Source organism: Taudactylus pleione, unplaced genomic scaffold (assembly GCF_031769625.1).
Source record: "Taudactylus pleione unplaced genomic scaffold, aTauple2 ptg001080l, whole genome shotgun sequence".
Classification (NCBI taxonomy): domain Eukaryota; kingdom Metazoa; phylum Chordata; class Amphibia; order Anura; family Myobatrachidae; genus Taudactylus; species Taudactylus pleione.
The window spans coordinates 353,766-379,995 of record NW_028285481.1 but is presented as its reverse complement, the minus strand read 5'-3'; the positions used below and the strand labels follow the sequence as shown (position 1 = coordinate 379,995).

Here is a 26,230-nt window from a genome sequence, read left to right as displayed (position 1 = left end):
GCATCCAGCAGCCCCCATGCTGCCATCGTTCACCATACAGCTTCTTAGCTGCTCCAAGTAGCTTCAGTGCTACCACCAATCTCCAAACTGCTTCCTAGCCATATCCAGCAGCTCCCGTGCTGCCATCGTTCACCATATGGCTTCCAGGCTGCTCCAAGTAGCTTCTGTGCTACCACCAATCTCCAAACGGCTTCCTGGCCACATCCAGCAGCCCCCGTGCTGCCATCATTCACCATACGGCTTCTTAGCTGCTCCAAGTAGCTTCCGTGATACCACCAATCTCCAAACAGCTTCCTAGCGGTATCCAGCAGCTCCCGTGCTGCCATTGTTCACCATACAGCTTCCAGGCTGCTCCAAGCAGCTTCCATGCTACCACCAATCTCCAAACTGCTTCCTAGCCATATCCAGCAGCTCTCATGCTTCCAACGTTCATCCTACGGAACCATTGTTGCAACATCTGCACACTTGCTGCACCATCGGCTCTCAAAGACTGTTTATCCACGCCAATTCCCCAACATCGGCGCTATCGCTGCAACATCACCACACTTGCCGCACCATCGGCTCTCAAAGCCATCATCAAACCATAGACTGTTTAATCACGGCAATTGCCCCAACATCGGCACCATCGCTGCAACATCGGCACACTTGCAGCACCATCAGCTCTCAAAGCAATTATTAAACCAAAGACTGCTTATCTACGGCAACTGCCCCAACATTGGCACCATCACTGCAACATCGGCACACTTGCCGCACCATCGGCTCTCAGAGCCATTTACTAACCATGGACTATTTATCTATGGCTATTGCCGCACCATCAGCACCACTGCCGCACCATCGGCATAATTGCCACACCATCAGCATCACTGCCGCACCATCAGCACCATTGCTGCACCATCGGCACAGCTGCCACACCATCGACTCCCAAGCTATTGCCCAAAAAACCAAACTGCACTCTCACAACATCTGTACCATCGATATCCTTATAATCATCAACTGTGTCAGTCCTAACTGTACATTCTTTACCTATTGAATTCCCCTATATCTCCATGTGAGCCGCTACTACCTCGAGCATAAGTCCAGGCGGCCGCCTAAGTACCGGTGAATGTATTACAGTTCTAAGGGAACAACGGGCGGTTGTTATTGGCAGAAGATCTCGCTAGCCAGGTTCTAGGGGCCTCACATGGAACAGGCAGTGGGATTCGTAACATAATCCTAATAATTAATTTACACAAACATTGAATAGCAGTATAGAATTTCATAAAAAAAGAGCTAATCAGACTCTGTAGTTATGTAACCTTTCTAGCAGCAAGTCCCATACAGCCCAGCACCATCCAACTAGTCCCCAGGAGTAATTTGTGAACCGGACTTGCATGGTATGGTGGGTGGCTGGATATGCAGCAAGATCCCAAGTTTCTGGTTTGCAGAGCAATGACAACGCGTTTCACCCACCATTGTGGCCTGTTTCAAGCTGTGATCAGGCGTATACAGTCTATTTACATCTATACTGTGATTATGGCATACGTGTTGTGTATGTTACTGCTGGTGTATGTAATATAGGCGTTTGTCCTATTAATGACACTATGGGCCTAAGTTGCACACATTGCTGATGGACAGTGTAGAGTGTTTGCTTTGTAGCTGCACAAGAGTAACTTTCTATAATCATACATTCTATAGTGTACACATAAAGCGCTATTGTGATTTTTATTATTATTATTATTATTATTATTATAATTTATTTAAATGGTGTCACAAGTGTTCCGCAGCACCTTTCAAAATATATAATCAATTACGTGACCAGTGACTTACAGTACAATACAATGCAGGAGAAGGACATGGATAATATACATTGATACATTTGTGACCATAACACCCACATAAGCAGCCAAGTGTTAGGTGCCCTAGTGGGGAGTAAGAAGTAGCTGAACGTAGAGAGAAGCACAAGAGGGTAGAGGGCCCTGCTCGTAAGAGCTTACATTCTAAAAGATAGAGACGGACCGTATTAGGAGTGTTGTGGAGACGCGATGGGGGTTACTGGGTGGAGACTGGAAGGTGGCTAGAAATGTCCACAAATTGTCTCCTCAGTGGGAGGGTCATTGTGTGTTGGGGAAAGTGGCTGCGTACAGACGTACACCCGCAGAAATAGGAGACTGTGGCCAGACAGATGGGGCGACTGGTAATACTGTGTATACAGATGCTGAGTCTCAGTCCTTGCACAGATATTTATACACAAGGGAAGGAATTTGCATAAATTCTCCGACAGCCAATGGGCGATGCTGTGTGTAAGTCAGAATGAGGCCCTGTGAGTACCGATCACGCTACTCTTTTATTCTATGTGATTTGTACTGACAGCTGGCAGTGACATATTGCCCACTCATTGCTGGTGATAACAGGGGAGACTTTAGTCCAGACAAAAGTCCCTTTACTATGTAACCTGCTGCAAGGTGATAAATGGATAGTATGCTCCGGTTATAGTGATTACACTAATGTTATAGTGCCTTCACCCGAGCCTGAGATACAACTTTTACCCTTGCAGTGGACTTTGGAACATCTCCAAGTTAAAGCACCAAATACATCTATAGTAGTAATATATTACCTTGTAAATACTCTGCTTCCTAATCACCTTTTCTGTTACCATGTTGCAGCATGTGGCAGAGGAAAAACACACTCAATGTTATAAGAAAGTATATTTGACTTGAGGTCTACTCTGGTGCTTCCTAGTTATAGACAACAAATGACATTTACCACATCCAGCTAAATTGCAATTTCTCAATCAGTATATGGATATATCAGTAACTCCTAGATAATAACCACTTCTGTGAAAGACTTCTACATAATGATGGGGATATAACGTACGGGGATAGCGGTTACCACAACTGCTGACCTAGGAGTTCCCCTTTGTACAGGACGGGGTTATTTTCATTAAAAATGAAAAGATCCCCTGCAATATGGATAGATAATAATCACGGCAATTATTAGTACATACTGTAGACTCCTTAGTTTGGTGAAAGTTATGTAGAATGAAGATTTCACTGAATGGCTGCTATAGAACTCCTAGGGGGTCATTATTCATTGTATATTTGCGGTTTAATCCACTAAAACATCAATTTTCGATGGTTAACTGCAAATATTATGTCTTCCTCCAGATGTATGACAGAGGGACCATAATAGATATCTCAGATAGCTGCTGCAATCCCTCCATTACCATGGACAGCCGTAGCTCCCATACGTTTCTATGGGGTAAGTGATGCTGCCAAATTTATCAACTTCCGGAATGTGATTATCACGGATGGTTGTGGACTTGGACCCAGAGTGGAATCAGGATTGGGTTTAAGAACAGTCTTCTGATACTGGAAGGACGCTGGCTTGAGAGGAGTACTGCTCATGAGTGGCCCATTAGATAGTGAGTGTCTCAGACGGCCGTCACCCAGAAAGGCACGTGGGTACCAACTATAGGTAGATGGATAGCTGGATGGGACGCTGATGTTGTGGACTTTAGCAGGGATCCCAGCTGGGAGCAAGAGCCAGGAGCTCAATCTTCTCCGCATCATGGAGCTCAGCCCCGCTCCAAACCCTAGTCACACCACAGGGCCCAACCCTGCTACAATCTTCTCCGCATCACAAGGCTCAACCCTGCTACAATCTTTTCCGCATCATGGGGCTCAACCCCGCTACAATCTTCTCCGAATCCTGGGGCTCAACCCCACTACAATCCTCTCTGCATCACAGGGCTCAACCCCGCTCTGAACTCTAGCCATGCCGCAGGGCTCAACCCGGTCAAGGAATCTCATCGCCTTACAGGGCTTAACCCTGCTCCGACTTCACTACCCCACAAGGTTCAAGTTTACTTTATCTCTCACTGCACCTGCAGGGCTCGGCCCTGTCCTGGAACTATATTATTCTGCAGGGCCCGCTTTGCTCTGCATTTCCACTACTACAGGGTTCTACCCTGGCAAAGGTTCTCAGTGTCATCCTGAGGTGTTGGCCTCATTTTGGACTCAGGGTTCCCTACTACATTAGTTCTTATATGTTAAAGACAGCATATATATATTTGGGGATTCTCTCCTATACTTATTATTGCATACGTGAACCTCTGTGCTGTTTGAGACTTTATTTGAGACCTTGCTGATTATCATTCTTTTGTGAATAAATTCTATTTTACTTTTATCCTGTACTACTGAGTTTTATGGAAAGGTCATTCCTAAGACCACCCCAGTTTATTGTGCCTAGTAGGCCTGCCTCCCTCCAGGAGTCTCAAGTGTCGGCAGCCGTGACAACTTCTTTTACTTGGGCTCGGTGTTTCTCAAGTGAAGTAGAGAAGATCAAAATATCATCAAGATACACTACGACTGAGAAGTAAAGCAAATTTCTGAAGGTCTCATTCACAAATACCTGGAAGACTGTGGGGGCATTGCATAAGCCAAAAGGCATCACCAGATACTTGAAATGTCCATCCTGGTATTGAATGTGGTCTTCCATTCGTCCCCTGAATGAATCCTGATGAGATTGTTTGCCCCTCTCAAGTCCAGTTTTTTAAACACTGTAGCCCCATTTGTTCTATCGAATAATTCTGTAATAGAGACGGAGGCTAATGATTCTTCACTGTTATAATTTTAACCCTCGATAGTCTATACAGGGTCGGAGGCCTCCGTATTTCTTGGCCACAAAGAAGAATCCTGCACCAGCTGGTGAAGTGGAAGGTCTGATGAAACCTTTTTCTAGATTCTCCCGAATATATTCAGACATGACCTTAGTTTCAGGCAGGGACAGAGGATATGTGTGACACATAGGAGGAGTTTTGCCGGGCATCAGTTCAATAGGACAGTCCCAGTCCTAGTTCAGAGGTAAAGAATCTGCTCCAGCTTTACAGAACACATCATTAAACAAAACATATTGACAAGGGATTTGTGTGTTATCAGACATTTGTAACTCTTTTACTGGTTTGACACAGGGTAAACATGAGACACGACAATCTTCACCCCAATACAGTATTTGCATTGAGTCCCAATCAATTTTGGGGTTATCTCTACATAACCAGGGGTATCACAAGATAATCCCATGTGAGTATTTGGGATTAAATAGGAACTGGACAAGTTTGGTATGGAGAGCCCCTACCCGGACTCGTACAGGTTGAGTTATGGAAGTCACAGTCCCATTACGGAATCGGCTGCCATCAACTGCCAATATAGTGATGCCATGGTCGAGAGTCGTGATGGGTATCTGTAGTTGGAGGATGAGTTCAGAGGTAATGAAGTTGTCTGCTGCCCCTGAGTCTAGGAGAAGAAGCAAAGTTTTAGAACATTGTGTAAGTTCTAGGGAAAGGGACAAGGTAGATTATTTCATGGATGGAGACCGAGACATGGCTCCTAACCTGGTGATTCCAATGCCAGTTAGGAGCGGGAGCTTCCCAGACAATGAGGACAGGAAGCCACCAGATGACCGGTTCCTCCGCAATACATGCACAGATTGTTGCAGCAATGTCTTTGCCACTCCTCGGTGTATAAATGGGCCCTATTACTCTGCATAGGCTCATCCATCACCTGCTCGGGTGTGGGCAAACTAGGGAGATTGGTAGGGCGATATCTTGGTATCTAAGATCCACTTTATTACTAAGTGAGATAACTTGATCCAGTGAAGTGGGAAGGTCATCCTTAATACGGTCTGACAGCCCACTCAAGAAAGCTGTGATCAATGCTTCCTCATTCCATTTTAACTCAGAGGCCAGCATCTGGAACTGAACTACGTACTGACTCATGGGATGGCTGCCTTGGCGAAGTCATAGTATCTCAGCAGCTACTGAGGTTGCTCTCCCGGGTTCATAAAAAATCCAGCTGAAGGAGGCCAGGAATTTGGGATAATTCTCTAATAAAGGATTGGATTTCTCCCAGAGTGGAGACACCCAGTCCAGAGTGGAACCAGATAATAGAGACACTATATAGGCCACCTTGGATTTGGTGGATGGGAAATTTGTGGGTTGGAGAGTGAAGTGAACATCACACTGGTTGAGGAAGCCCCTACACAGCTTTGGACTTCCATCAAAATTATTAGGAGTCAGCAGATGCAGATTGGGTGGAGTGGCTTGAGTGGCTGGCATGGCTGGAGTAGAAGCTCCTGGAGATTCTTGCGGATTGGTGACAGAGGGCATATTCACTTTGACCAGGGAAGCCTGAAGGTTATCCTGTTGCAGCGACATCTCCTGAAGAAATTGGGCCATTTGTTGCTGGGAAGCTTACAGTCCCTCTAGGTGGCTAGCAATGCATAGGAGAAGATCAGTCCTAGGATTCTGTCTACTGGCCGAAACCATAGTGCCAGTGCAAACTGTCACGGATGGTTGTGGACTTGGACCCGGAGTGGGTTTAAGAACAGTCTTCTGATACTGGAAGGATGCTGGCTTGAGAGGAGTGCCGCTCATGAGTGGCCCATTAGATAGTGAGTATCTCAGATGGCCGTTACCCAGAAAGGCACGTGGGTACCAACTATAGGTAACTGGATAACCAGAGCGGATGTTGATGTCATGGACTTTAGTAGGAATCCCAACTGGGAGCGAGAGCCAGGAGTAGTACTGCTGCACACTGAAGCAAGCAGAATCGTAATGGCAAACTGGACTGGAAATACAGCAAAGGAGCACAGAAAACTAGAACCCAGCAAGAGCTGGGAATAACTTTGCACTGGCAATGAAAGGACTGCAGATCAGCCCTTAAATACCCAGAGAAAGTGCCAGATTGGTTGCTAGGACTCCTGGAATGTTCTGCCTGGATTGACTAGAATGTGTCACATGCTGAAATCCAAGATGGCAGCTCTCATGTTGCAATGCAGCACTGCCAAACCTGACCCAGACTCACCACAAGCATTGAGGACAGTATGTCTCTGGAAGCCCCTGGCATGCAGTGCAGATCTCCAAGTGCCTGCACCTCCACCAGCGGGACCCTGCCATAGCATTTGGACAGGTAAGGTCCACTGCCCCTCAAGCACACACAGCCCTGTTCGTGGCAGTGATGCATTTCAGAAATTGGCCTCTGCAGCTAATTCTATCTGAAGATGGCATTAGCCGCTGTATCCTATGAACTACATGTAACATGTGTGGGTCCAATCATTTTATTTTATTAAGGTTGTTGACATATTTCCTTGATTTTTATGTAACCCTACTTTACTATAAAATTATGGTATTTAGATTATTTGTACATCTAGTATGCTTTTGGGCTAATTCTCTAGTGCCTCCACCCAAGCCTTGTACTGTATATTCAATAGTTAGCTACCAGGGGCAGGCTTAGGAGAACCCCTATTTGTGAGAGAGAGTGTTTGAGGTTACCCCTTTTTACTGAACCCAGTCATAGACAAATTATTGATGACAAATATCTGACACAAAAGAATACAGACTTTATTAGGCTGGAACATTTTAGGATGCAGATCCTATGAGAGAGGGTTATACTAAGGATGCACAATAATATAATTAATAAATCACACATAAATAATGGTCACATTAGTTACACAATGTAACATTAAACCATAAGCACATATCTACACTTACAAATGGATTGAAGTAAATCACACCCCTACTACATAGTTTAATATGGGTGAGGACTCCTATTCTATAATCTCTAGCTATACTGTATGCTTCCTTCACTAACTTAAATGTATATGTGGATGAAACGCGTAGGGTCATCACTTTGAAAACCTGCACCTACCACATGAGAGGTCCACCTAAGAGCTCACACCCGTAATGGTGTGTATTGATTTGTATTGTAAATTGCTTTATATATTTTTAAGTGTGTTGATATACCAAGAATTAAATATTCAGGTATAAGAATTATGGGCTGCCATAGGGCTTTTATTTAATGAATAATATTCCAAACATAAACAAATGTTGATTTGAAGAGTAACTAGAAAGTTGTGTTTGACCAACAGCTAATATTGCAATAAATCACCCCAAGTGGTGGAAATTTCTCCTATTCAATTAATATCCAAAATTATAGCACACCAAAGGTACCCCCTTTTCTATCTACATATAATTATATATATATATATATATATATATATATATATATATATATATATCATTATACATTATGTGAATATGGTCTGTATATATCCTGAGTGAGACAGGTGAACTCAGTCACATAATGTCAGGTCACACGCTGTTTCTTAGGCTGTTGTACTTAGTGAATGCCTCAATGATGTTATAGAAGACTTACTCCTGTCCAGGCTCTGACTGAAGCTGACTGACTCCCTGGTTGTGTGGCTGTGTTCTGTCACAGAGCTCCTGATATAATAGTAGTAAGCAGTCTCATATTAGATATACACAGTTGCTGCAGTCTTATTTCACTAATCACTGAGGAGGGCTGCAGGGAACGGTTCTGCCTTCACATTAATGTCATAGTATGATATGTTAGAGGATCTTTTCCGTGTATAAGTTAGTGGGTATAGTAAGAAAATAATATAAGGCTGACACTGTGGAGAGATTACAGACCTCTCCCGACATATTCCAGTCAGCAACAGTGGTTACTGACAGCTCTGTCTGTTCCCCTTAGACCGTAGGTAAGCTCTCTATGCTTAAAGGGGGCAGAAATCTGCTCTGATCCCCCTACTCTATGGCCACCACTCATCACTTCTTTTCATCTGCTGTCCACTTTAGAGAGCATGGACTCCATCTCTCTACATCAGGTACCAGACTCCCACCTCTTTCAGTCATCACCTGAGGCCAGCTCAGCTCTAACTGACCCCTGTCTACAACTGTCATTTTTTCTCCTCAGTGTCAGTGTGCACAGTCAGCAGAACTAGCTCAAACCAACCCCTCTCTCCAACTGTCACTTCTCCTCGGTCTTAATATGCACAGTCAACACCACTAGATCTAACTGACCCCTCTCTACAACTGTCTTTTCTCCTCAGTGTCAGTGTGTACAGACAGCAGAACTTGCTCTAACTGAACCCTCTCTCCAACTGTCACTTCGCCTCAATGTCAGTGTGTACAGTCAGCAGCACTAGCTCTAACTGACCCCTCGCTCCAACTGTCACTTCTCCTCAGTGTCAGTGTGCACAGTCAGCAGCACTAGCTCTAACTGACCCCTCTCTCCAACTGTCACTTCTCCTCAGTATCAGTGTGCACAGTCAGCAGTACTAGCTCTAACTCACCCCTCTCTCCAACTGTCACTTCTCCTCAGTATCAGTGTGCACAGTCAGCAGTACTAGCTCTAACTGACCCCTCTCTCCAACTGTCACTTCTCCTCAGTGTCAGTGTGCACAGTCAGCAGCACTAGCTCTAACTGACCCCTCTCTCCAACTGTCACTTCTCCTCAGTGTCAGTGTGCACAGTCAGCAGCACTAGCTCTAACTGACCCCTCTCTCCAACTGTCACTTCTCCTTAGTGTCAGTGTGTACAGTCAGCAGAACTAGCTCTAACTGGTTTTAGGCATCCAGAACCTTCTGGATGATTCTGGCCCATGCCACCAATTATGTATAATACTATAATTACACTTATTATTACATATTTGTGGTACAATTATATTTATATTAACCATTAAACATATATAATAGTTATATAATAATACTTATTTTTCAATTCTTAACAGTTTATATAGTCATATCACCTGTTTGCTGGATTAACCCTAATTAAAGGTTACATTTAAATAAAAATGTTTTATTTTCTCAAACTAGCTATGACCTGCCCAGCCAATAGCAAGTACAAACTCTGTGCCGATGTCTGTTCTACATTGTGCGCTGGGATCACCGATCCAGCCAAATGCCCCACCACCTGCTCGGAGGGCTGTGAGTGTGATGATGGCTTCTTGTTTGATGGGAAGGGCTGTGTGCATATTAACAATTGTGGCTGCTTTGTAGATGGACAGTACTATCAGGTGGGTGTACCTGCTCTTGAGGTAGGTCTGGCATAATAAAGATAAAATGTTTCTCAAAACGTAAGAACTTTCCAGGTCTCCCCTGAAGGATAAGCACAGGATTTACTGTAGTTATTGACAGAATTACAACTCGGTGGAAAGAGGAGTCTTTACCTTGTTGGTGCTATACATAATTCATTCATAACGCTGGTTAGCTACACTTGTTCTGTCAGTTTGAAGGTCAGAAAACCATGGCCCTCATTCAGAGCCGTACGCTCTGAGCAGAGCGCACGCTCTGAATGAGGGCCGGGCTCCATTTTCATGGAGCGTCCTCCTGGACGCTCGTATAGCTGTGGGTCACCACCCACAGGCTATACGAGCGTGCTTTTTGATGGCCGCGATGGTCGAGACCATCGCGACCATCGAAATTGCGAGCCGGAGCCTGCGGTTGAGGTTTTCAACCGCAAGCTCCGGAGTGATTTTGGCTCTAGCAGAGCCAAAATCACTCCCACTGACATCACTAGTGATGTCAGTGGGCCGGCTTCTGACGGGAGGCGTTCCCGTGGGAACGCCCCCGTCAGGGAGGCACGCCCCCGGCACGCCCACCAAAGGGGGCGTGCTGTCAATCAACATTGACAGCACGCCCCCTTTGATCGGACACAACGAGCGAAGGACTTTCCTTCGCTCGTCGCGTCTGGCGCATGCGCACGACGGAGCTCCCTCCGTCGTGCGCATGCTCAGTGCATAACATCGACCCACTTGCGAGCGGACAGCCGCTCGCGAGTGGGTCTGAATCAGGCCCCATATTTCTAAAGTACTGCTGTATACAACAATAGACTGAATAATCTGTATTTCTTTTGCAGTGACCTTATTTACTCATACAATATTAATGAGCTTTTTATGCAGTTACAACTGTCTATTTACTGGCTTGTCCTGCTTTAATTTCAACAGCCTAATGTGAAAGTTCTATCCAGCGATTGTAAAGTCGCTTGTACATGTAGCCCGATTGAAGGACTCATCTGTGTGGACAACGTCTGTGCGGCGGATGAGAAGTGTCAGATTATGGATGGTGTCGTTGGATGTTTTACAGGTAAAATAGGCAATTTGCTGATCAATAAATAATATTGTATAATTTATATGCATGAAGTCAAACTTCATTGTTTTGGGTAGAACTGTAGGTAGATCTATATTAGAGATAAGTGGCTTTGGTTTCCTTGCCTGGTTAAAATCCGGGCGCTTGGAGCCAGAAGCAGAACTGAACCCACCCGAGCTTACCATTTACAAGTAGAATTTAGGAGTAGATCCAGGTCCCATCTTCGTGGGTTCCGAATCCAATTAGCTACCATTACAATGGTAACAGGCCACTGGTTGGCTGAGCATGGCTGCCTCTTAGCCAATGAGGAAGTGATAGCTGAGAGACAGCTATTCTCAGGCAACAAGTCGCCTGATTCCATGGTAATGGCCACTGATTGGATATCACACACGCCTGCTCAGATCCATGCAGGCTTGTGAGTGTAAAAATAGAATATATATTTTTTTAAATGGCTTGGGGTCCCCCACTAAGACAACCAGCACCAGGCTTTTTGGGGCCAGTCCTGGTTGTGAAAATACGGAGTAAAAATGATGTAGGAAGTCCCTTGTATTTTCAACAACCAGCACTGGGCTCTTTCTAGTGGAGATGTAATGCCACAGTCATGGGATATGCTAATATTGCTGGTACCCCCAGCCATAATATTCAGCATCCCTTGCTAGATTGGCCAGGCTGGGAATTCCTGGGGAAGTGGGGAACCAAAATAAAAAGGGGTCTACCTCTTCAGGGCACGCAAGGCCTTATCTGAAGGCATCCTTATTGAATGGGTTTCCCAAATAAAAGTATTTGAAACCTGCTATGTTAATTAAATGGAAAACCACTGCAAGACCTTTGTACAATGAAGGATTTTAAGTGGATGCAGTCAGGACTTTGTATAATGCTGTAGCTTACTGTACATTACTTTGTTTTCTAATACAATGGATAAAAGTAAATCTGAACAAAGTAGGATTCAGAAACTTATAGAGAGAAGGGTAGTTATTCCCAAATACTGTAATCACCATAGTAACTGTATTATGTCACATTCTGTTAATCGCTATACTGATATACATTACGTATATACCATCCAACATGACTACTCCACCAGGTACACAATGCTCTGCTTCTGACATTGAACTGACTTTATGATTGCAATCACCTGAGTTGAATAAATAATATGATGAGAAGGAGATTCAACATAGGTGACTGCAATCCTAATGTAAGTGGTCAATCCAGGAGTAGATTGTTCTGTACCTGACAGATTGGGCCATGTTGGAGGAACTGTACAGAGAGTTTAGATGAGGAATAAAGTGACTGAATGTGACACACACAATCCAAGCTACATGTAGGAGCATTTCATGGTTACAATTTGCTTTTAGTCTATAGAACCTTTAACATCTAAAACTCACGTTTGAGAAACCTCATATTATACATGGCATGTGATAAGAGGGTCCTTTTATTTAATCTGAATACACAATGAAAATATGTGTGTAACTCTCCTTTACCCTCTGTTCCCTTACCTGGGACACTGGGTTACTTATTATAGGATATGTCTTAATATCAGTGATGTATGTTAATGTCTGTGCCACCACCCAAGCTATTTAAGGCTTGCCTGGGAAAACCCACTGACTGAGTGTATAGTGTAGCAAATGTTCAATATGCAAATTACCATACCTCTTAATTTACATAATATTTACCACCTGGTTCTTTTCTTCCATAGTATGTAGCTGTGTTGGAACTTCCACAATATCCGCTCAAGGTAAATACCACACAGTAGTAACTATTTCAAGTTTCTTTTATAAAGAGTGATGGCAAAGAACTTTCACTGGTAGTTTACTCATATATTACATTATATATAGATAAGAAATACAATGTTTATATATCCACTATAAATATCAAAGGTAAAGGTAACATAAGCCTAGGAACTATGGGCCTGATTCCGAACCGCTCGCGAGCGCTATGCGCTCACGAGTGGGTTGATGTTAGGCCACTGCGCATGCGCATGCCAGAGCCGGCTCTGATGTGCACATGCGTGATACCCAACTAGCGACGGGCGCTCCGTCGCTCCGGGTCTCGCACCAAAAGGGGGCGGCTGTCGATTTTGATCGACAGCTCGCACTGTTTTGGTGGCGTGGCATGGGAGTGGCTTCACAAACTGAGGCGTTCCCATGCCAACGCCTGCCGTTTGTGGGCAGCCCCACTGACATCACCGGTGGGAGAGCTTTCACCTCTATTAGAACCAGAAGCTCTCTTGCGGCCACGAGACCCTACCACACGGATCTGATCAGGGCCTATGTTTCTAAATATTTCCAGTTCAATATATTTATGTCCAGCTCAGTTGATAAATTACAGATATTGTAAAATTGACTTTTTACCCTTGTTATGTGACGTCTTCTTGAAGTAATTATAGTCACAGTTGTATCATAAGTTATTATAAATATATTCCGTGCTGCATCAAGGTTATTTACATGTAAAGTACCTATGCAGGTGCCTGAATGAGTAATAAAACCTTACAAAGTCAATAGACAATTCCCTGTGGGGTTATACAATAGCCAGAGAATAAGGCTGTATGCATATTTAATTATTGAATTCTCATTAGCTACGGTAGAATTTACTTGAGGATTAGATTTCCTTCTGCCACAGCAGTGAATAGTAGGCCTGATTCAGACCCGCTCGCGAGCGAAGGACGCTCGCAAGCGGGTCGATGGTGCCCGAATGCTCTCTATATCCTTGGAGGGGACTATGGGCCTGATTCAGACCCGGTCGCAAGTGCTGAGCGCTCGCAACTGGGTCGATGGTGGCCCAGAGTGCATGAGCACGACGGAGCCGGCTCCGTCGTGCGCATGCGCGAGACCCGGATATCGTCGGGCAATCCGTCGCTTCGGGTCTCGCACCAAAGGGGGCGTGCTGTCGATGTTGTGACAGCACGCCACCTTTGGTGGGCGGGTCGGTGGGGTGGCTGCCCAGATGGAGGTGTCCCCATGGGAACGCCTACCATTTGGGGGTGGCCCAACTGACATCACAAGTGATGTCAGTGGGAGATCTTTCGGTTCTGTTTGAGCCGAAAGCTCTCTGGGGCTTGCGGCCATGAGACCCTACCACAAGGGTCTCATCGCAAGCCCAATGGTCGCAATGGTCTTGAATTATCTCTGCTGGACATGTTTAGGAAGCTGGTTTAGGGCAGCCGGGAGGGAATTCGGGTTAGGCACCCCCCTGGGAGTGTTAGTGTTAGGCTAGGGGGAGGGAGGGTTAGGGTTAGGCACCCCCGTGGGGGGACTTAGGGTTAGGCACCCCCCGGGGAACTTAGGTTTAGGCAGCGGGGAAGGGAGGGTTAGAGTTAGGCAATTAGAGGGGGGAGGTTAGGGTTAGGCACCCCTAAGGAGGGTTAGGGTTAGGCTAGGGGGAGGGAGGGTTAGGGATAGGCACCCCCGGGGGGGGGACTTAGGGTTAGGCACCCTACGGGGAACTTAGGTTTAGGCAGCGGGGAAGGGAGGGTTAGGGTTAAGCAATTAGAGGGGGGGAGGTTAGGGTTAGGCACCCCTAAGGAGGGTTAGGGTTAGGGGGGTTGGTTAGTATAGTTTATACTTACCTTAGGGACGATCGGGATTTTCAGTGCTGTCGGGCTTCCGCTGCCGGGCTCTGCTGTTTTGTCGGGCTGCCGCAGCCGCGAATCGAACTGCCGGTCATGCGGCAGCCGGCTTTTCATACCGAATGCATCTCTGCTTGTTACACAGTGTCTCTGCAATTAGCTGCTGCTTCCAGATAATGCAATCCTCAGTACTTAGTTATAATGCAGCCATCTTCCTAGTTTCCCTCGCTCTGCTTACACTGTTCCTATATACAGTGCCTGTCACTGACTTATCTCTGCTTGATGTAGATATGAAGTATCACTAGATATAGTATAAGAGATAACTTATATAGTTCTCCTACTATACGTTCTTTAGATGCTCCTTATAGATAATTATCTGAGCAGATATCCTAATGCTGCCAGGTCACTTGCAAGGAGTGTCATTAATAAGGTCTTTCCTGATGATTCCTATACTCCTGGAATATGATATTTGTCCCTATACTGTCTCTATATTGGGACTGAGGGCGTCTGTGTGGGTGCTGGGCATTAACTACTCACTGCCACCTCCGCACTGCTGCTGCCGTCTCCCTCACTCTGGAACCACCCCGCCTCCTTTATCTCCAGCTCCTATTGGATGCAGGCCGGCCTCCAATAAGCTGACAGCTGGAGCTGACTTGTGACTGCTTCCACTGTCTGTACAGGATGGCGCCGGCTTCTTACAGCGGGCAACCCACCAGACGCTCTCTTCTTCCGGAGCCCAGGCGCTATCAGCACACCATCCGGCAGAGCCGCTGACAGCACAAACTGCTGCTTTCACCAGAGCCCCACACTGGCACCACGATCGCACACCTCCCTGAGCACTAACACTCTGCAGGTCAGTAGCGATGTGATCAGTGGAGGGGGGGAACTGCAGACTGACCGCTAGCGCAGCCCTTATATACACCTAGTCTAGCATCGTGCGACCTACCCTCTATCTCGCTCACAGCACGAGCTCCTACCTGATCAATGTCATCTATGAATGCACTGCCTCTACTGTGGCTTCTGCTTACCCCCTGACAATCTATAAATATAATACATTACATACATTAAATAAATTATAGTTTAACCTATACATATATATTGCATCTCCAACATTTAATATATAACCAATTGCTCTTAATACATGGATACATTGAGGCACCAGTCAGCTACTCCCAATATGTTCATGTCACACACATAGATATATATATAGATATATATATATATATATATATATATATATATATATACATATCTATGTCAAAAATCCACTGCACTCGCCACTCCCAGATTTGGGGTGCAGACCTGCACTCGCCATTTTCAGGCCTGTAGTGATAGCAGCTACCAGGTTTCCATTAGTATGACAGATAGTGTAGGACCTGCAGGGTCCTGTGATGTGGGCTGCAGGCTTAAATACATTGATCAATCCATGAACCATCCCATTATTTATGTATTATTGTGAGTGGTTTAAAAATGGTGAGTGCTGAGTTTTCTGTGTGTGTGTGTGTGTGTGTATATATATATGTATATATATATATATATATATATATATATATATATTATATATATATATATATATATATATATATATCTTCTAAGTCTGCCACTTCTGCAATATTATTAGTTGAAATCTCCTGGATTCTCCTCTGTGTTTCCAAGAGAGATTAATCAGTTCACCTGTGTCTGGAATATTCCTAGCCTCTTCCCATAGGTTCTCTGGTAAGTATTCCTTTACTGTCGTTTTCTCTTGTGTATCTTCCTGTAGGGTTTCAGGTAAGTATTCCATTACTGGTGTGCTCTCTTTTGTATCTCCCTGTAGGATTTCAGGTAAGTATTCCATTACTGGTGTGTTCTCTTATGTGTCTCCCCGTCGGGTCTCAGGTAAGTATTCCATTGGTGTGTTTTCTTTGTAAAAGTATCCTTATCCATTGTTTTTAGCCTCTACTTCCTCCAAGTCACTGTGATCTAAATTATTAGTATTCAAGTTTAATAGCTCCTCTTGTGATAGCCTGTTGGTGGAAACACATGCATCTTGACTATCAAAATTGTCCAATCTAATCTCTCTCCCGATAGGCAGCAAATGTTGTCTGCGATAAAGTAAGTACTTTTTCTAACCCATTCTCAGGCTTAATTTTATAGACAGGTAAATCTGGGAACTTCTCCACTACCACAAAAGGAACTTCCCTCCTCCTACTGTATGAGTGATCTTAAATTTACGGGGCATTCCTAGTTGCTGGAGGAGTACTCTATCTCCTGGGGACAGTTCTTGATTTCGTACCTTCCATTCATAATATGTTTTATTCTTTTTCCCTAGTTTTGTAGCTGTTTCATTTGCTAGTTCACAAGCTCTCCTTAGCTCTTCCCTTAGATTCTCAATATACTTAGTATGGGATACATGTGTCTTATTTCCTGGAGTAATCCCCATACACCCATCTATTGGAAGTTTAGCCTCCCTCCCGAACATTAAGTAATTGGGAGACAAGCCTGTTGCCTTGTTCTTTGTACAATTATATGCATGGACCAACTTATTTATATACTGCTTCCACTTGTATTTGTCCAATGGGTTTAGAGTACCCAACATATTAAGTAATGTATGGTTAACCATTCTGGCTGGGGGTTACCTTGAGGGTGATAGGGAGTTGTTCGGGATTTTGTAGTGCCACAAATGGTGCAAAGCTCTTTGATTAACCTGCTTTCAAAATCCCTTCTTTGGTCAGAATGCAGCCTATTTATTAAGCCAAAGTGGATGAAACATTTGTCCCATAAAGTATTAGCCACTGTGGATGCTTTCTGGTTTGATGTGACATACGCTTGGGCATACCGGGTAAAAGTGATCGGTCACTATTAGCACATTGTATTTCTTCCTGGGTTCCACTTCCAAGGTAAGATAATCTATACATATTAAGTCCATCCGACCATTGATCTGAATGTTAGCTAGAGGAGATATCTTAGCTGGCAATGATTTTCACACAATGCAATTTCCACATGAATGACAGTATTTCTAAATATCAATTCTCATGCCTAGATAATAGAGTCTATCAGTGTCATGAACCCGGGCTAACTCACAGATACAACAATCTGGATCAGCTGGTTGTGACACCGGTGCACCACGGTCACTTACCAAAATACACAGTTCTTTTGCCACCATGCAGACGGTTCTCCGGAGGTCTGTGATCTCCCACCAGATTAATAATAAATCACATTCAAATTACACACAAATATGTAGCATGGGCCTATCCAGGCACGCAATTTCAATAAGAATCACGGAGAATATGCTAGATTAAATGTGTTTAATCCAAAAAATATTTTCAAGGCTTAGTTACAAAAATATTAATAAAATGACAAACAGATTATAATGCAAATATAAAAAAAAAATAAAAGAGAAAACTCAGAGTCCCTAAGATAACTTACAATAAAGTTCTTAGGACTGCTGATGGGGTGGGGGATTTCACCCACAAAAATCCTGGTGCACTCCCAGAACATCCGTCTGATCCCCAATGAGTGAACATTGACTGCTGGATAGTATTCCTTTTTTACACATCCCTAATTTTTTGTTCATACTTAACAGGGTCTCCCTATCAGGTCAGAAGGTTTTGAGATCAATAGATTTTCAATACAGGGTTACCTGGCCAAACTGACCGGGTCCCTGCTTTAAAGATATGTGACAATATAACTCACCTTTCAACTTCCCCCTTCCAGACCTATAGTAAATACCATAATCCTTGTCTCAGCATCTATAGCATAACAAGAGTCTTTAGAAGTAGAGCACTGAAGTAACAGGAGGTCTGTTCTGGGTTTATGATCTAGGACACTGACTTCAGGAGTCATAAAAAGGGAGAGTTGTTCACACATGACCTCACACTGTGAGGGATATACATTATTTTGTTATCTGCAAGCCATCCACTTTATTTACAATTCACCTTTTGATAAACCCAGTCCTTCCTGACCTGCACACATAATAACAATTGTTTATACAGAAAATAAAATGACAACATCACACATCATACAATATCATAATTTGTGAGGGCCTATTCATCACAATCGGTTATTAAACCCAAGGTCTTCTCAAATCCCAGATGTCCATGGTGGTCGTGTAATGCCTGAATCACCAATGTCCAATACCTTTTGGGCAATACCACTTGGGGTTTTCCCTTACCATTGTTCTCAGTGCATTCCGATATAAAACCCATTTTTTATGTATAAACTCTTCCTTTGCTTTATCAACATCTGAATGTCTTTTGATTTTGTACCTACTGTATGGTTTGAGTGACTGTGGTTTTATTCATTAAAGAATATACAAATCCTATATCTGGATCTTGCATTTGTTCATGGCACAATTGTTGGTGATTAATTTTAGGTATTCCTTCAAGTTCTTCTACACTAAGGGCCTGATTCAGAGCCGGACGCTCTTACCAGAGCGCTCGCTCTGAATCAGAGCCCTCCTCCATTAAAATGGAGCGTCCTCCTGGACGCTCGTATAGCTGTTGGTCACCACCCACAGCATGTACGAGTGTCCAAAAAGATGGTCGCGATGGTCTTGACCATCGCGACCATCGGACTTGCGACGGAGACCCTGCGGTAGGGTCTCCCTGCCACAAGCCCTGGAGTGATTTTGGCTCTATCAGAGCCAAAATCACTCCCACTGACATCACTAGTGATGTCAGTGGGGCCGGCTTCAGATGCCCCCGGCACGCCCACCAAAGGGGGTGTGCTGTCAGTCACCATCGACAGCACGCCCCCTTTGGTGCGAGACCCGGAGCGACAGCTTGGCTGTCGCAGTCCAGGTCTCGCAAATGCGCACGACGGAGCTCCCTCCATCATGCGCATGCGCAGTGGGGACCATCGACCCACTTGCGAGCGTACTGCCGCTTGCGAGTGGGTCTGAATGACCCCCTAAGCCAGCAATATGACAAAGGTAGTGCCTTGTAAGATGCCCCTAAACTGCTAATTTACTCCTACCCACTCATATTTAAAATTTTTATTTTACAACACATTTCTTTGATTTCCCCAACTGGCACTTCCACACACTCACCTTCCCCTTTATCAGCCAACTGGTTTGGTAGTCTAGAAAGTGTGTCAGCATCTGTATTATTTACTCCTGGCCTGTATTACAGTTTGAAATCATAGAGAGCAAGAGCGGACATCCATCGATGGACCGTGGCATCAAGCCTAGCTGTGGTTTGTACATCAACGGATTGTTATCCGTGTGTACATCAAAAGATACCCATACAAGTAGTTGTGGAACTTTTCGTTACACACCATTTTAAAGCAAGGAACTCTAGTTTGTGTGTAGGGTACCATCTCTCGCTCCTAGATAGTCCTCTGCTTACAAATTATATAGGCCTCAATTCATACTGCTGTTTTTAGTATAATACTCCCCATATCCCCTCTTGAGAGGCATCTGTATGCACGATGTACGGCAAAGTGGGGTCAGCATAGGCCAATACAGGTGCCTTTGTTAGATAATTTTTTAACTCATTTAAAGACTTATCACATTCAGGTGTCCATCTATTCCCAAATTGTTTGTTGGTTTTATGATATTGGCTATTGTCATTTTTCCTGATTTGATCCTTTCCCTTCTTTTTTTTTCCACACAGGAGGATATCCCTTAGTTAAATCTGTCAAGGGCTTAGCAATTTTTGAATAATGGGGTACAAAGTGGTGATAATACCCACAAAACCCTAGAAATTATTGTAAATATTTAAATTTCTTAGGGCATGGCCAATTATTCACTACCACTACCTCCACGTTGGAGGGATCAGTGGCAATAACATTGCGACTAACGATGTGGCCCAGGTACTTGACTTAGGACTGACAAAGCCTACATTTTTCAAGAGAAAGTTTCACTCCTCCTTCCTCCAATCTGTCTAGAACCTTTAATAAACGTCAATCCTAGGTCCCGTATATTGATCGGGTTTGGTTCTCTGCCTTAATGTCCTATTATCTACGAACATGCGTATATCTCCATTTTTTTCCCATGCTACCACGATGGGAGAAGCATAAAGGCTATGAGATTCAACAATTACTTCATTCTCAAGCTGCCCTTTCAAATGTACTCTTATATCATTAAAATCAGCAGGAGCTATCCTGCGAGAATGTTCCTGGTATGGAGTATCATCAGTAAGGTTAGTCTGATGTTCAACCCTTTTGCTATCCCTGAATCCCACTCCTCCAAAGAAAATACCTGTTCTCTTTTTAATAATTCACTTATTAAATTTTGACCATCTTTTGTGGGAATGTCACTATCATGGAAACACATATTGAATCTACCCTCGCCATCAAGATCTTCATCTTCTACCCCCATCTGCACATGCAAGTATATTATAAATGTTAGTATTGGTCCTAATGATCATAGGCAGCTCATCTCTCCCTCCAGGGATTTCTGGGCAGATTAACACAATGAAGGGAACCTGTAAATTTTCTGCATTATTATCTGTGAATTCTAAAGTATATAGCCCCCTTAAAGGTTGTATGGGTATCTCTGACAATTTTGCATTATACCAGGATTAAAATATTATTGACACATGTTAACCACTGTCTAATAAGACGTTACACAGGTGTCCATTGACTTTCACAGACATAATGGGGTTGGGTCTCATTAAACCTTCTGGCAGGGCACCATTCCGCCAAGTATTCCCCATAGCGCATTCACCAATTTTGAGGGGGCCTGTGAGGGGGTCACAGACCTCGCTCGACCGTTTCCCTGCTCCCTCCTATATCTGTTTTGTTAATTTCTTGTAGGAACATTTCCATTAGACCTAATATTCTGATTACATTCATACGACATATGTCCCATACGACCACACCTAAAACATCCTCTAGTTATATGCCGAACTCCTCTACCCATACCTCTATTTGAAGTAGAGGTGGTCACCCCTTGCAATGATTGAGTAGCACTGTGAGAAGCTATAAATTGGTCTATTTTCGTATTTTGTTCCTCCATTAAATTGAGTATCTTATCTTCAAAAGAAGTTTGTTCTATGGCTGGCACCGCCACTTTCACTTTTTTTACTGTGCGTTCCCTCACATCTATTATAATTTCCTCTTGCTTTATTTCCTTCATCAATTCATTGAAAGAAGGGGTTGTTTTCTGTATCTCAGAGCATCTAAGTTTTTGTGCCACTTGGACTGACGTTAGAGCTCCTCTTTGCAACTGCTTCATCCAACTCTCATCAATGTTATCTTTCTTCAAGCCATCTGTCTCCACTATTTTGTATAATAGTTTCTAGTCTAAAAAGGTAAGTACTCAATTTCAACCCTGGCTCTTGAAATGTATGATGTAGCCTAGAGATTAAATCTCCCACATCTTCCAAAGTCCCATACGCATAAACCAATGCCTCAAAGTAAGTTTCTATGGTGGCATCAGGATTACTCCGTCAGGTAACCTGAATATCCCCCATATCCGGTCCCCTCAGGCTCTCTACTACTCTCTGTTTTCTAATGTGATCGGGCACTTCCATTTTTCTGTTTGCTGTACCACCGCCTTTTTCCACATGTCAAATGTTTCCTCTCCGGTTGTACTGGTTGTATACCTGAGAATATTCTCAACCTTCTATAACTTCCTTCGTAGTGTCACCTTTCTAGCTGTGTAACCACTCTTTCTCTAATAGTCTCAAATTGACTTCCACACTTTTCCTTACTATTAGTTGCATAACCTCCTCCTTCTCTCTCATCATTATCTCTAGAGGGGCTAGTTTTTTTGTGACGGTGACTCTGCCTCCTCCTGCTACCCCTCAATGTGCCATATTATATGCCACCTCCTCCAAGAATTAGTCGCCAATCATCATCATGGGGATCCGATTAGGGTCTAGGTGTCTTTTTGTTTCAATTAGCATGGCATACACTAGTTCTAACTTTCCTTTCCATGTATCTACAATATGAGGCTGCATTACCCCATACAATGTTCTTACTTGTTTGACTACATGTTCATCTGTAAATTTAGAGAAAATTCCACCTACAGCAAAACACGTATTTGGGTTTACCCCTTTCCTCTGACACCATAAATATAGGTCATTCCATTTGACTACTCGAGGTAACCTTCATATCTCTAGCATTGCACCTCCAAATGTAGTCCTCCTTTACCCTGTCTTCCCTTAACCAATTATTTTTTTTTTAAAAAACATTCTGAAATTGTAGTGTTTTTATGATTGAATTAGGTCCAGAACATCTTTTTAAAACTATACCATAAAAAAAAACATTTTTATGGTATACTGAAGCGATGGCCATTGACAGCTGTACCATCGTTGGATGATGGGTTCAACCATCGATAGAAACAATTGATTGTTTGAGACCGCAACTGCCGATGTTTTCTTTTCATCAGTTGGGGGCTGCACACACAATCTACATACATATACAATATATATTGTGACACAGTTAGGTTAGGGGGTCCCTCTCCTGGGTAGAGGACCCCTTCCTTACACACACAGCAGCAGGGAAGCAGCACACCAGTCTGGATGCAAGTACAAGCTGGTCGGCGCCAGTCTTTATTGTACAATGTCAGAAACATAAAGAAAACATAAATATAAATCCTAGCCCTGTCGGGGCACTAACTTCAAAGGTAGTTCCCTCACTACCAGAACCTGGCAGGGCCTAATGTCCTTGCCAGCAACAAAAGCACAGCACAACACTCACTGTTAGGTTTCCAAGTGTCTCTGAGCAAACTCCCTGCCTGCTCTCCCAGGTGAGACAATCAGCCCTAAACAAACTAGGCTTATATTGGCCACTCTCAGGTGGAAAACTAACAATCCTGTTACTAGGCTGCGAGAACCAAAACCTGGAGTGGCCGTTGGTGGAGCCCTCCCTCTCCTCTCACCCACAACCCCCAGGTCCCAAACCGGATTTTCAAAAAGCAAAAACTCAAGCCTGCTACACTGCAGACTTTCTCCTGGGGGTTTAAAACACAAAAGACAGGAATCTGGGACAAATGTACCTGCCACAGACCACTTTACCAGTGATCCTATCACATATCCCCCCCCTTTGTTTCGACCTATGGGGCGGAACAACTGAAGCCCCCAAACAATGAACGCGTGACAACGCATCAGCATTGGCCCGCTGGCTTCCTGGCCTGTGTTCCACTGAAAATTTAAAAGTTTGTAACGCCAAGAACCATCTTGTAATTCTCGCATTACTGTCCTTATTTTCAGACATCCACTTCAGAGGGGCATAGTCAGTGATCAATTTGAATTTTCTTCCGACCAAGTAGTACCTGAGAGCCTCTAACGCCCACTTTATGGCCAATGCCTCCTTCTCCACTGTGGCATAGTTTCTCTCATGTACATTCAACTTTCTGCTAAGATAGAAAATAGGGTGTTCCTCACCCTCCTTGTTCTGGGACAGGACCGCTCCTATACCTACTTCTGATGCATCGGTTTGTACTATGAATTCCCTTTCAAAATTAGGAGTCATCAGGACTGGTTGGGAACACAACGCTACTTTCAACTCCTGAAAAGCTTTCTCTGCCTCAGGACTCCATTCTACCATGACTTTTTGTTTGCCTTTGGTCAGGTCAGTCAGTGGGACTGCCATGGTGGCAAAGTTAGGTATAAACCTCCTGTAGTATCCCGTAATTTCCAAGAAGGCTCTCACCTGCTTCTTATTCAGAGGCCGTGACCAGTTTTGTATGGCATCAACTTTATTGAGCTGAGGCTTTATCAGGCCTCTGCCAATGGTGTATCCCAGATATTTTACTTCCTCCATGCCTAGACAACACTTTTTTGGGTTGGCTGTCACACCTGCCTTATAGATGGAGTCCAACACTGCTTGCACCCTGGGTAAGTGAGACTTCCAATCAGGACTATGAACGACCACGTCATCTAGATAAGCAGCCGCATACCGTCTATGGGGCCTTAGAATCCTGTCCATCATTCTTTGGAAGGCAGCAGGTGCCCCATGTAGCCCGAAGGGCAACATCTTGTACTGAAACAAGCCCTCTGGCGCTGAAAAAGCTGTCTTTTGTTTGGCGCTCTCAGTTAACGGTACTTGCCAATACCCTTTGGTTAGGTCAAGAGTGGTTAAATACCTTGCCATCCCTAGTCTCTCAATCAGTTCATCCATTCTTTGCATCGGGTAGGCATCGAATTTTGAAACACTGTTCAACTTTCGGAAGTCATTGCAGAAACGCACACTCCCGTTGGGCTTTGGAATCAACACAATGGGACTTGACCATTCACTATGTGATTCTTCAACAACCCCTAACTCTAGCATATTTTTAATTTCTTTCGACACCGATTCTCTTTGTGCTTCTGGTAACCTATAGGGCTTTAGATTAACTTTAACCCCTGGGTCAGTGATGATGTCATGTTTAATGACCGAGGTTTTCCCAGGTACGTCAGAGAACAGCACCCTATTTCTAATCAGAAACTCCTTGACCTCTTGTTGTTGAATTGCCGACAGGGTTTTTGCCAATGTCACTTCGGGAACTAAGGGCCCTGGACTTACTGGAGGGTCTCGGATGGCCGCCAGTACCGTTCTATATTTCCAGGGCTTTAACAGATTTATATGGTATATCTGTTCCGGCTTTCTTTTCCCCGGCTGGTAAACTTTGTAATTGACCTGCCCCACTCTTTCTAAGATTTCAAAGGGCCCTTGCCATTTAGCCTAAAGTTTATTTTCCACAGTGGGATCCTACTAACACTCAGTCCCCAGGAGCAAAGCTGCGTAACCGAGCATTGCGGTTGTATACCCTCTGCTGTGCCTGTTGAGCCTGTTCCAGGTGCTCTCTCACTATTGGCACTACCGCAGCAATTCTCTCCTGCATTTGAGAAACATACTCAATCACCGTTTTGTAAGGACTAGACTGCCCCTCCCATGTCTCTTTGGCAATGTCTAGTAAATCCCTTGGGTGTCTCCCATACAACAAGTCGAAGGGTGAAAACCAGGTGGAGGACTGGGGAACTTCTCTTATGGCCAACAATAAATGCGGCAATAAGTAGTCCCAATCCCTACCATCCTTGTCAACCACTTTCCTAAGCATGTGTTTTAACATCTTGTTAAACCTCTCAACAAGCCCATCGGTTTGGGGGTGATAAACCGAAGTTCTTAACTGTTCGATTTTGAACATGGGGCATAACTCTTTCATGACTTTGGACATAAACGGTGTACCCTGGTCAGTTAGTATCTCCTTAGGTATACCCTGCCTGCTAAAGACATGAACTAGCTCTCTGGCAATGGTCTTGGTTGCCGTATTGCGCAACGGGATCGCTTCCGGGTACCTGGTAGCGTAATCCATTATGACCAGAATATACTGGTGTCCCCTGTCAGACTTCATTAAGGGTCCAACCAAATCCATCGCTATTCTTTCAAACGGCACCTCTATGATAGGCAATGGAACTAGTGGACCCTTAAAATGTGGCCTGGGAGCATGATACTGACACTCAGGGCAGGATGCGCAAAAGTCAGATACCTCTTTATGAAGCCTGGTCCAGAAAAACCTCTGCATTATTTGCTCAGTGGTTTTCTCTACCCCTAGATGGCCTGCCGTTATTTGACCATGGGCCAGATCCAACACTGTTCTTCTGTAGGCTTTGGGAACTATTAGTTGTTCCACAACATCTTCCCCCTTCTTAGTCACCTGATATAACAAATCCTGACACATTGCCATGTGGGGATAGGACAAAGGACTATCAGGGTCTACGGGTTTACCATCAACTACTTTTACATTCTCCCTGGCTTTTACCAAAGTAGGGTTATTCAACTGCTCGATGGCAAAGACCTCTCTTCTGACCTCTAAATCAGGCAGACGATCACCTGGCC

At 44.2% G+C, this 26,230-nt stretch overlaps 1 pseudogene; it reads left to right on the top strand.

Annotated features, from left to right (window-relative positions):
• Positions 1-26,230, top strand: part of LOC148453844 (IgGFc-binding protein-like) — a 270,224-nt pseudogene that overhangs the window by 109,241 nt on the left and 134,753 nt on the right.